This window comes from Rutidosis leptorrhynchoides, chromosome 11, assembly GCF_046630445.1.
Source record: "Rutidosis leptorrhynchoides isolate AG116_Rl617_1_P2 chromosome 11, CSIRO_AGI_Rlap_v1, whole genome shotgun sequence".
NCBI classification, from domain to species: Eukaryota; Viridiplantae; Streptophyta; class Magnoliopsida; order Asterales; family Asteraceae; genus Rutidosis; species Rutidosis leptorrhynchoides.
Genome location: NC_092343.1, coordinates 397,694,232 through 397,708,399, shown reverse-complemented (window position 1 = coordinate 397,708,399; position 14,168 = coordinate 397,694,232).

The following is a 14,168-nucleotide window of genomic DNA, read 5'->3' as shown; positions in this document are numbered from 1 at the left end:
TGTCATCAATGAAAACAATGACAAACTTGTCAAGGTATGGTCCACACACTCGGTTCATAAGGTCCATGAACACAGCTGGTGCATTAGTTAAACCAAATGGCATGACCATAAACTCGTAATGACCGTAACGTGTTCTGAAATCAGTCTTTGGAATATCATCTTCTTTCACCCGCATTTGATGATACCCGGAACGTAAGTCAATCTTTGAATAAATAGACGAGCCTTGTAGTTGATCAAATAAGTCGTCGATTCTCGGTAGTGGGTAGCGGTTCTTGATGGTAAGTTTGTTCAACTCTCGGTAGTCGATACACAACCTGAATGTACCATCTTTCTTCTTGACAAACAAAACAGGAGCTCCCCACGGGGATGTGCTTGGTCGAATGAAACCATGCTCTAAAAGTTCTTGTAATTGGCTTTGCAGTTCTTTCATCTCACTGGGTGCGAGTCTGTAAGGAGCACGAGCTATTGGTGCAGCTCCTGGTACAAGATCTATTTGAAATTCAACGGATCGATGTGGGGGTAATCCCGGTAATTCTTTCAGAAATACATCGGGAAATTCTTTTGCGTTGGGAACATCATTGATGCTCTTTTCTTCAGTTTGTACTTTCTCGACGTGTGCTAGAACAGCATAGCAACCTTTTCTTATTAGTTTTTGTGCCTTCAAATTACTAATAAGATGTAGCTTCGTGTTGCCCTTTTCTCCGTACACCATTAAGGGTCTTCCTTTTTCTCGTATAATGCGAATTGCATTTTTGTAACAAACGATCTCTGCTTTCACTTCTTTCAACCAGTCCATACCGATTATCACATCAAAACTCCCTAACTCTACTGGTATCAAGTCAATCTTAAATATTTCGCTAACCAGTTTAATTTCTCGATTCCGACATATATTATCTGCTGAAATTAATTTACCATTTGCTAATTCGAGTAAAAATTTACTATCCAAAGGCGTCAATGGACAACTTAATTTAGCACAAAAATCTCTACTCATATAGCTTCTATCCGCACCCGAATCAAATAAAACGTAAGCAGATTTATTGTCAATAAGAAACGTACCCGTAACAAGCTCCGGGTCTTCCTGTACCTCTGCCGCATTAATATTGAAAACTCTTCTGCGGCCTTGTCCATTCGTGTTCTCCTGGTTCGGGCAATTTCTAATAATGTGGCCCGGTTTTCCACATTTATAACAAACTACATTGGCATAACTTGCTCCGACACTACTTGCTCCGCCATTACTCGTTCCGACACCATTTGTTCCTTTCGTTCTATTAACCCCTGGTCCGTAGACCTCACACTTCGCCGCGCTATGACCATTTCTTTTACACTTGTTGCAAAATTTGGTGCAGAACCCCGAGTGATACTTTTCACACCTTTGGCATAGCTGCTTCTGATTGTTGTTGTTGTTGCGGTTATTATTGTTGTTGGGATGATTGTTGTAGTTGCTGTTGTTGTTGTTGTTGTTGTTGTTGGGTCATTTGTTGTAGTTGCGATTGATGTTGCGATTGTTGGGATAATTGTTGCGATTATTGTTGTAATTGCTGTTGTTGTTGTATTGGTGATTCTTATCACCGTTTTCCTCCCACTTTCTTTTGACTTGCTTCACATTGGCCTCTTCAGCAGTCTGTTCTTTAATTCTTTCTTCAATCTGGTTCACTAGTTTGTGAGCCATTCTACATGCCTGTTATATGGAGGCGGGCTTGTGTGAACTTATATCTTCTTGGATTCTTTCCGGTAATCCTTTCACAAACGCGTCGATCTTCTCTTCCTCATCTTCGAATGCTCCCGGACACAATAGGCACAATTCTGTGAATCGTCTTTCGTACGTGGTAATATCAAATCCTTGGGTTCATAACCCTCTAAGTTCTGTCTTGAGCTTATTGACCTCGGTTCTGGGACGGTACTTCTCGTTCATCAAGTGCTTGAATGCTGACCACGGTAGTGCGTACGCATCGTCTTGTCTCACTTGCTCTAGATAGGTATTCCACCATGTTAACGCAGAACCTGTGAAGGTATGCGTAGCGTACTTTACTTTGTCCTCTTCAGTACACTTACTTATGGCAAACACCGATTCGACCTTCTCGGTCCACCGTTTCAATCCGATCGGTCCTTCGGTTCCATCAAATTCCAAAGGTTTGCAGGTAGTGAATTCTTTGTAGGTGCATCCTACACGATTTCCTGTACTGCTAGATCCAAGGTTATTGTTGGTATGTAGCGCAGCATGTACTGCGGCTATGTTTGAAGCTAGAAAAGTACGGAATTCCTCTTCATTCATATTCACGGTGTGTCGAGTAGTCGGTGCCATTTCCTTCAAAATAGTCAAATGGAACAAGTTAATCATACAGAATATTAAGAGTAGTTAATAGTATTTCGTAGCATAATATGAACTCATTTATAAAAGCTTTTTCTTCATATTAGTGTTTTATAAGTTTAAATTCGGGTAGTACCTACCCGTTAAGTTCATACTTAGTAGCTAATATACAATTCAACTACTACAATTCTATATGAAAAACTGATTATAATAATATTTCGCGTTCAAACTTTTATACAATATTTTACAAACTTGCAATACCGCTTATTTTACATAAAGCATGAAATATAGCACACAATAACTTTGATACAAGATAGTTGTGAAGATAATTCTAGCTAGTACACAAGTCGTTCAGCAAAGGCAATAAAGACACGTAATTCATACGTCCAGAAACAAGTCATGCATTCTGGTTTTACTAGGACTACTTCCCATCCTTGGTCTTGTGGAACATAACCGTTATGGCCGTTGATAAGACATCGTGTTGTAACGTCGTCAAAGGGACGAGGGTTACGTAATGTCCAACAGTCCCGTAACAATCTAAAAACCTCATTTCTTACCCCAATTACCTACTCCGTCACTTGTGGGAACGTTTTGTTTAATAGTTGTAGGCCGATGTTCTTGTTCTCACTTTGGTGAGAAGCGAACATTACTAATCCGTAAGCATAACATGCTTCTTTATGTTGCATGTTAGCCGCTTTTTCTAAATCACGAAGTCCAATATTCGGATATTTTGAGTCAAAATAATTTCTTAACCCATTGCGTAAAATAGCATTTGGGTTCCCCGCAATATATGCGTCAAAGTAAACACATCGTAACTTATGGATTTCCCAATGTGATATCCCCCATCTTTCGAACGAAAGCCTTTTATAAACCAAGGCATTCTTGGAACGTTCTTCGAATGTCTTACAAACTGATCTCGCCTTAAATAGTTGTGCCGAAGAATTCTGACCGACTCTAGACAAGATTTCATCAATCATGTCTCCGGGTAGGTCTCTTAAAATATTGGGTTTTCTATCCATTTTGTGTTTTTATACTGTAAAATAGATAAGAGTTAGATTCATAAAAAAAATACTTATTAATACAAGCAATTTTTACATATATCATAAAGCATAAGCACACTATATTACATATATTACACCACACGAATACAACTATCTTATTCCGACTCGCTTGTTTCTTCTTCTTCAGTTTTGGTTCGTTTTGCCAAGTTTCTAGGGATATATGATGTTCCCCTAATACGAGCCGTCATTTTCCACATTGGTTTAGAAAAACCTGGTGGTTTAGAGGTTCCCGGGTCATTGTTACAACTTAAGGACTTCGGGGGTTGACGATACATATAAAGCTCATCGGGGTTGGAATTAGATTTCTCTATTTTTATGCCCTTTCCCTTATTATTTTCTTTTGCCTTTTTAAATTCAGTTGGGGTAATTTCTATAACATCATCGGAATTCTCGTCGGAATCCGATTCATCGGAGAATTGGTAATCCTCCCAATATTTTGCTTCCTTGGCGGAAACACCATTGACCATAATTAACCTTGGTCGGTTGGTTGAGGATTTTCTTTTACTTAACCGTTTTATTATTTCCCCCACCGGTTCTATTTCTTCATCCGGTTCCGATTCTTCTTCCGGTTCTGATTCTTCTTCCGGTTCCGACTCTTCTTCCGGTTCCTCTTCGGGAACTTGTGAATCAGTCCACGAATCATTCCAATTTACATTTGACTCTTCATTATTATTAGGTGAGTCAATGGGACTTGTTCTAGAGGTAGACATCTATCACATAATATCAAACGGGTTAAGAGATTAATATATCACATAATATTCACATGTTAAAAATATATAGTTTCTAACAAAATTTGTTAAGCAATCATTTTTCAAGTAAACACGGTCGAAGTCCAGACTCACTAATGCATCCTAACAAACTCGATAAGACACACTAATGCAAAATTCTGGTTCTCTAAGACCAACGCTCGGATACCAACTGAAATGTCCCGTTCTTATTGATTAAAAACGATCCATATTAATTGATTTCGTTGCGAGGTTTTGACCTCTATATGAGACGTTTTTCAAAGACTGCATTCATTTTTAAAACAAACCATAACCTTTATTTCATAAATAAAGGTTTAAAAAGATTTACGTAGATTATCAAATAATGATAATCTAAAATATCCTGTTTACACACGACCATTACATAATGGTTTACAATACAAATATGTTACATCGAAATCAGTTTCTTGAATGCAGTTTTTACACAATATCATACAAACATGGACTCCAAATCTTGTCCTTATTTTAGTATGCAACAGCGGAAGCTCTTAATATTCACCTGAGAATAAACATGCTTTAAACGTCAACAAAAATGTTGGTGAGTTATAGGTTTAACCTATATATATCAAATTGTAACAATAGACCACAAGATTTCATATTTCAATACACATCCCATACATAGAGATAAAAATCATTCATATGGTGAACACCTGGTAACTGACATTAAAAAGATGCATATATAAGAATATCCCCATCATTCCGGGACACCCTTCGGATATGATATAAATTTCGAAGTACTAAAGCATACGGTACTTTGGATGGGGTTTGTTAGGCCCAATAGATCTATCTTTAAGATTCGCGTCAATTAGGGTGTCTGTTCCCTAATTCTTAGATTACCAGACTTAATAAAAAGGGGCATATTCGATTTCGATAATTCAACCATAGAATGTAGTTTCACGTACTTGTGTCTATTTTGTAAATCATTTATAAAACCTGCATGTATTCTCATCCCAAAAATATTAGATTTTAAAAGTGGGACTATAACTCACTTTCACATATTTTTACTTCGTCGAGAAGTAAGACTTGGCCACTGTTGATTCACGAACCTATAACAATATATACATATATATTAAAGTATGTTCAAAATATATTTACAACACTTTTAATATATTTTGATGTTTTAAGTTTATTAAGTCAGCTGTCCTCGTTAGTAACCTACAACTAGTTGTCCACAGTTAGATGTACAGAAATAAATCGATAAATATTATCTTGAATCAATCCACGACCCAGTGTATACGTATCTCCGTATTGATCACAACTCAAACTATATATATTTTGGAATCAACATCAACCCTGTATAGCTAACTCCAACATTCACATATAGAGTGTCTAAGGTTGTTCCGAAATATATATAGATGTGTCGACATGATAGGTTGAAACATTGTATACGTGTCTATGGTATCTCAAGATTACATAATATACAATACAAGTTGATTAAGTTATGGTTGGAATAGATTTGTTACCAATTTTCACGTAGCTAAAATGAGAAAAATTATCCAATCTTGTTTTACCCATAACTTCTTCATTTTAAATCCGTTTTGAGTGAATATAATTGCTATGGTTTCATATTGAACTCTATTTTAAGAATCTAAACAGAAAAAGTATAGGTTTATATTCGGAAAAATAAGTTACAAGTCATTTTTGTAAAGGTAGTCATTTCAGTCGAAAGAACGACGTCTAGATGACCATTTTAGAAAACATACTTTCACTTTGAGTTTAACCATAATTTTTGGATATAGTTTCATGTTCATAATAAAAATCATTTTCTCAGAATAACAACTTTTAAATCAAAGTTTATCATAGTTTTTAATTAACTAACCCAAAACAGCCCGCGGTGTTACTACGACGGCGTAAATCCGGTTTTACGGTGTTTTTCGTGTCTTCAGGTTTTAAATCATTAAGTTAGCATATCATATAGATATAGAACATGTGGTTAGTTGATTTTAAAAGTCAAGTTAGAAGGATTAACTTTTGTTTGCGAACAAGTTTAGAATTAACTAAACTATGTTCTAGTGATTACAAGTTTAAACCTTCGAATAAGATAGCTTTATATGTATGAATCGAATGATGTTATGAACATCATTACTACCTTAAGTTCCTTGGATAAACCTACTGGAAAATATAAAAATGGATCTAGCTTCAACGGATCCTTGGATGGCTCGAAGTTCTTGAAGCAGAATCATGACACGAAAACAAGTTCAAGTAAGATCATCACTTGAAATAAGATTGTTATAGTTATAGAAATTGAACCAAAGTTTGAATATTATTATTACCTTGTATTAGAATGATAACCTACTGTAAGAAACAAAGATTTCTTGAGGTTGGATGATCACCTTACAAGATTGGAAGTGAGCTAGCAAACTTGAAAGTATTCTTGATTTTATGTAACTAGAACTTGTAGAATATATGAAGAACACTTAGAACTTGAAGATAGAACTTGAGAGAGATAAATTAGATGAAGAAAATTGAAGAATGAAAGTGTTTGTAGGTGTTTTTGGTCGTTGGTGTATGGATTAGATATAAAGGATATGTAATTTTGTTTTCATGTAAATAAGTCATGAATGATTACTCATATTTTTGTAATTTTATGAGATATTTCATGCTAGTTGCCAAATGATGGTTCCCACATGTGTTAGGTGACTCACATGGGCTGCTAAGATCTGATCATTGGAGTGTATATACCAATAGTACATACATCTAAAAGCTGTGTATTGTACGAGTACGAATACGGGTGCATACGAGTAGAATTGTTGATGAAACTGAATGAGGATGTAATTGTAAGCATTTTTGTTAAGTTGAAGTATTTTGATAAGTGTATTGAAGTCTTTCAAAAGTGTATAAATACATATTAAAACACTACATGTATATACATTTTAACTGAGTCGTTAAGTCATCGTTAGTCGTTACATGTAAGTGTTGTTTTGAAACTTTTAGGTTAACGATCTTGTTAAATGTTGTTAACCCAATGTTTATAATATCAAATGAGATTTTAAATTATTATATTATCATTATATTATCATGTATGAATATCTCTTAATATGATATATATACATTAAATGTCTTTACAACGATACTCGTTACATATATGTCTCGTTTCGAAATCCTTAAGTTAGTAGTCTTGTTTATATGTATATAACTCATTGTTAATATACTTATGGAGATACTTAATTATCATAATCTCATGTTAACCATATGTATATCCATATATATATCGTCATGTCGTTTTTACAAGTTTTAACGTTCGTGAATCGCCGGTCAACTTGGGTGGTCAATTGTCTATATGAAACATATTTCAATTAATCAAGCCTTAATAAGTTTGATTGCTTAGCGTGTTGGAAACATTTAATCTTGTAAATATCAATCTCAATTAATATATATAAACATGGAAAAGTTCGGGTCACTACAAGATATAGGCACACCATATCTGGAAACTACTTCCTTTAGGTAAACCTGTGTCAGCTTTTCCATCTTATATGTTTCTTTGATCGGTAGAAAATGAGCAGATTTAGTGAGACGATCTACAACAACCCAAATGGTGTCATAACCTCCCACGGTCTTAGGTAGCTTAGTGATGAAATCCATAGCAATGCATTCCCACTTCCATTGGGGAATTCCTGGTTGTGTCAGCAGTCCTGATGGTCTTTGGTGTTCAGCCTTGACTTTAGCGCACGTCAGATCCAGGGTGAATTGAGTATCTTGACTTGTGTGCGTCATTTAGCACGAGTTCCCTTAGTCCATCAAACTATTTTTCTAGACCCTTGAGAGATTCAGTAACAACATTCTCTTGCTTTAAAGCCTCAAGTTGTGCATCACGAATTTGAGAAGTGAGATTCGTACGTAAAGTCATGTTAAGTCCTCTAACCCTGAGAGGTTTAACTTTCTCTTTCCTACTCAAGGCATCTTCTACAACATTAGCCTTACCAAGATGGTAGAGAATTTCACAATCGTAGTCATTCAGCAGTCCCATCCAACGTCTCTGTCTCATGTTGAGTTGTTTTTGATCGAAGATATATTGCAGACTCTTATGATCGGTGAAGATTGTACACTTAGTACCGTACAAGTAGTATCTCCACATCTTTAGTGCAAAGACTACAACACCAAGTTCTAAAATCATGTGTCGTATAGTTCAGTTCGTGAATCTTCAACTATCGTGATCCGTAAGCAATCACTTTCTTTCGCTGCATCAGCACTCAACCAAATCCTTGCCGCGAAGCATCACAATAAATCAAGAAATCTTTGTTTCCCTCAGGTAAATACAGAATCAGAGCAGTAGTCAGTTTCTGTTTCAACAACCGTAATGCTGACTCATGTTGCTCGGTCCACTCATACGTCTTATCCTTGTGAGTTAATGCAGTCAATGGTCGGGCAATAGAAGAAAAACCATCAATGAATCTCCTGGAGTCTCCTAAATTTTGATCGTTTCTATTTTTGCAGGATCAACTTGAATTCCATTTATACCTACAATATGACCCAGAAATTGAACCTCTTGTAACCAAAAGTCACACTTTGAAAACTTCACATACACTTGCTCTTTCCTGATCATCTTTAGTACTAAACGTAGGTGTTATTCATGCTCTTCTTTGTCTCTTGAATATAGCAAAATATCACAAGTGAACACAATAGCGAATTTGTCAAGGTATGGCTTACACACACGGTTCATGAGGTCCATGAACACTAATGTTGTGTTAGTCAAACCAAAGGGAATTACTGTAAATTCATGATGTCTGTAATGTGTTCTGAACGCTATTTTAGGTATATCAGTCTCTTTTACTCTCATCTGATGATAACCTGATCTCATGTCGATCTTAGAGTAACATCCAGATCCTTGGAGCTGATCAAACAAATCATCGATTCTTGGAAGCGGATATCTATTCTTTATAGTCAGTTTGTTCAATTCTCTGTAATCGATGCAAAGTCTCATAGATCCATCTTTCTTCTTAACAAAGAGAATTGGAGCTCCCCACGGTGATGAACTCGGTCGGATGAATCCCTTGTCCAAAAGTTCTTGTAACTGGCTGGACAATTCTTGTAATTCAGAAGGAGCAAGTCTATATGGTGTGTGGGCTATGGGTTCTGCTTCAGATATTAAATCAATATGAAATTCAATGTCTTGATGTGCTAGAAGACCAGGTAATTCTTCCGAAAAAACGTCAGGAAAATCTCTGAAAACTGAACATCTTCGAGTTTCTTGACCTCAGATTCAGTTTTGCTCACGTGAAGCAACATTGCAAGAAAACTCTTTCTCATGTACTTCTGTGCTTTCAAGCAGTTAATAAAATGTAATGGTGTATTTCTCCTCTCTCTGTACACATATATATTACCGTTCAAAGTACTTCCCAACTAAGTTCAAAGTACACCCGCGATAGATTTTGTCAGCTCTCATTAGATTACCATTCCCTAGTTCTATAGAGTATAAGTTATCTAATGTCGACACAGGATTCTTAATATTATGATAGAAATCCTTAGACACAAAACTCCTATCAGCACCAGAATCAAAAAGTAGGTAAGCATGATGATTGTTGAGTACGAACGTACCCGTGACTAACTTGGGATCATCACGAGCTTTGCTTGAGTTGATGTTGAAAGCTCTGTCTATAGCAGGTTTAGTATTCTTGTCCGCATTCAGGTAATCCTTCCTAAAATGACCAGCCTTTCTGTATCCATAAAAAACCTTCGAATCACCTATACAATCTTTGGCCAAGTGCCGAAATTTCATACACTTGTCACAAACCACTTTAGTACAAGTTCCTGGGTGATGCCTGTTGCACTTAGCACATAGCGGATGCTTTCCCTTATACCTAGAGCTAGCATTCGGGATAGTAGTGTTACTCTTAGTTGTATCCTGCTTCTTGTAGGGTTGTTGATTGAAGTTCTAATCGTGACCGTTGTTCCACTTTCTTTTACCATCACCAGAACGATTCTCATTATTCACCATAGCCTTACCACCACGTGTGGCTTGGTCAATCAGCAAACTAGCCATATCAATTGCCTCTTTAATAGTTTTGGGTTTTGATGTAGTCATACCACTTTGGATAGTCCTAGACAGACCCTCAATATACTGTTTCACCTGTCGATTCTTAGTAGCAACCAATTCCAGACACATCACAACCAATTCAAAGAATCTCTTATTGTAGCTAACAAGATCATTACCAACTAGCTTCAAATATCGGAACTCCCATTCCATTCTCTTGATTTCATTACGAGGATAATATTCCTCAATCATTCACTGTTTGAGAGTGTCCACATAGTAGCATGTGCTTGATCAAGTCCCATGGCTGATGCGTAGGTGTTCCACCATGTCAACGCGCTGTCAGACAGCGTGCAAGAAGCAAACTTCACTTTATCCACTTCCATGCATTCACATATTCGGAACACTGATTCCAGCTTCTCGAACTACCTAGTTACACCAAATGGTCCTTCGGTTCCATAGAAAGTATGTGGTTTACAGCCCCTAAACATCTTGTAGGTGCATACCGCAGGGCCGTTGTTGTTATGGTTGTTGCGGTTGTTTTTGTTGCTGTTACGGGCCATTTGAGCTCTTTCAGCTGCCATTCCTTCGGCCATAAGCCTTCGAGCTAGAGCGGCGGTTGATTCTTTGGCATTATCTTCAAAACAAATAATACACCATATTAGTTCAAAGAAAACAACGTCATAAAAGTATAATAGCAACGAGTAGTGATGCATAGTAAGTAATAGTAAATCGTAGAGATTTATTAGTGATAGTAGTGGATAGTACTGAGTAGTGTTATCTTGTAGTAATAATAAACACTAGTAATATATGACAATATATAAAGCAGTACATTATCATGCATCATTACAATGAATAAATATGTCACCACACAACACATAAATGTTATTAAAGTAAAATATTCATCACGCCACATGTAATTAATCAACCCATTATTCATCTATATAAAATAAAAATAATCATCCATAAAGTATATATGTAATAAGTCAGCAAAACCACATCGGTAAGTCTAGGAACAAAATAAATAAATAATATGATATCCAAATAGTGGGAGCAAATAAGATGATGCGAGGTTCTTCTAGTTGGGAGCACGATCCTTCTCAAGTAGATAGCGAATGATCTCCTCCACCCTAGTAAGCCTCACATGTACACCCCCAAGAGTAACCTCGTCAGTAGCACAGGTAGTAGGAGTGCTAGGTGTAGTGCTATAAGATGGGCGGTTAGAATCATTCAAGGAAACTCTTGGAGTAACCGGGTTGTTTTCCAGTTCGAATACCCTCATACGGGCATTCTGTCTCCTCCACCCGCCTACCACATAAGGGATAGGAAGAGTGTTGGTTGAGCGAGGCCTCTTCCCCAAAGTGCTAGGTTTCACCGGGCTAAACTATTCGGGCACAATCTCTTCTTCAGGCTCTTCTTCCGGATCTTCCTCCGGTTCTTCTTCCGGATCCTCTTCCGGTTCCTCTTCCGGATCTTCTTTCGGTTCCACTTCTGGATCCTCTTCCAGTTCTTCAGTGCCTGCGTCGGATGGTTTAGACTCCTCCGTATTCTCAGACGTGACTTCTTCCTTAGTGCCGGGTGTTTGATTTCCCGGTGATTGGACAGTTTTTTCAGCCTCAGACTCGGAATCGCTAATGATAATGGGATGAGAAGCAGACATCTAAAACTAAAAAAAACACACCAAGTCAGTACATATGTAACATATAACACCATATACGTAGTAATGTAAGCAAATCATAAAATGACTATGTTAGGGTTGTAGTCTAGACTCGCTTATGTGTCCTAAAGACTCGGACGAACACACTAATGCAATTCCTAGTTCCCTACAACCGTAAGCTCTGATACCAAATGTAATAAAATTTAGGGTAAAAACCCACCCAGTTCCTTTCCTGCGGATAGGGTGACCACTGAGCGTACCTCAGACACTAATTTTACGGCCCGCATTTTTGCCAAACTGCTAACCATCAATAGTAAGGGACCACAAGGGGTAAGAGCCAATGTTTTGTCACAAGTTACACTGTGAGAACCCCCTCTACGATTAACCCACCAAAATTCGTAGTCCGGATCATAAAACACTAACTACCTTTGTTGGTCATGGTTAAACCTGCTCTGATACAAAATGCAATACCCCTTCAGAATCCACTAACGGTGTATTAACCTCTGATCCCACAGTTTACAGTCACGCCCTCTATATGAGATGTTTACCGAAAAGCATTCGCATTTAATTTATTAAAAACGTCGACATTAAATGTAAAGTGAAACCAAAGTGATTTAATACCAGCGACAAAGTAAAATAATCCACGACATTATTTAAAGTAAACAGTTTTAAAATGCGAATGTATAAAGTCTATAAAATAAAGAATGATGGACTCCATCCAGTGTATGCAAGAAATCATCAATCACATGGGAAGCTATACCTATAGAGACCTGAGATAAAACATGCAAACAGGTCAACAAAATTATTGAGTGAATCTACAGGTTTAGTAAATAGTTTATCGTTTGTTAGACCACGAGATTTCGTACGAAGCATTAAAAAAGTTAAACATATGTTATGAGCACTTGAATATAAAGCTTTAACCAGTGAATAGCTAAGTGCTACACGACTTATCATTTACCCTATGATAGTATACACTGATCAAGTGTATAAGTTATGAAGTAATAAGCACCCGTTCGTTGGGTGAGGCTGTCAGACCTAACGGATCCGTCCGTATGATTCGAGCTTACGTATGTAATTAAAATATTTAAGCTAATGCCTTTTGATCAAACTCATATGTATATCAGTTTAAGTACTCGTGTCAAATTCGTAAACTAGTTTAAAACAACATGTTATCTCATCCCAAAAAGAAAAGTGCATGGGACTATAGACTCACCTTGAGTGCACATGATAGTTTAGTACAAGCAACGAGTTATCGGATTATTAAGACGGAGTAATGTAACCTAGATATATCAATATGTAGTCACATAAGTTTATTTCAAAATAGAAGTTGATCCATAGTATAGTTGTACTATTGCTCATACCAACTCGATTGTATAGTAAAGTTCAACACAAAGTCAACTAGTTCATGCAAGTCAAAAAAAGTCAAACTTGGTCAAAGTAGTCAACCTAAGTCAATTACATCAGCATGTCATGTTAATGATGTCATAAGGTCAAACCAAGGTCAATTCCTAAGTTTCAAACATTAGTTTAACGTTTTCATGTTTTCTAGTTCATTTGTCGTAAGTGTTCACGGATGTCACGCAAACAAACAAGCATTATTCACAAATGATAAATCATGGTAATATGATAAAATCTAGATCATAAGTACATGTTATTATCTTTCTAACAAGACCAACCACACTATTATACGATTTCTAGAACTCGTGTTGCATGCAATTTATACCAATTCAGTTTCTCCACGCGCGTCAGAATTGTAAATTCTACCATTTATTTTAAAAAAATGCAAATCATGAAAGGTCAGTGGGAGATTGATGTTATGCGAGGTGTATATAAAATAGATTTATTTTTACAACGAAAAACTATGAAATACGATACAATTTTACACAAGATATTTATTTATTTATAGAATGGATATACCTAAACCTTGCTACAACACTTATAGGCAGTGTACCTAATCGTACAGTAGTGTAGTTTTTAGTAAGTCCGGTTCGTTCCACAGGGAAAATCTTTAAACAACGCTTAACGCTATATTAGTTTTAATTTATAAAAATACAAATATATATATAAGTAATATTATTATTATAAGAGGGGGTTTTTACCGTTTAACGACTGGTTTGTCAATTTTTAGTGTTTTAGCGTAAAGATAAATGACAATAATTAAAGTGCGTAAAATAAATAACGGTAAATAAAATAGCGATAATTAAAAGTGCAATTAAATATGAAATAAATAAAAGTGCTTTAATTAGAAGTGCAATTAAATATGAAAATAAAGGAATTATGCTTATTTAAACTTTCGTAATCATGATGTTTGACATGTTGATTTTAGTTTTATAATCATGGGTTAATTGTCCTTTGTCCTGGATTATTCAATATGTCCGTCTGGTTTTTGTCCATAACAGTCCATCAGTCA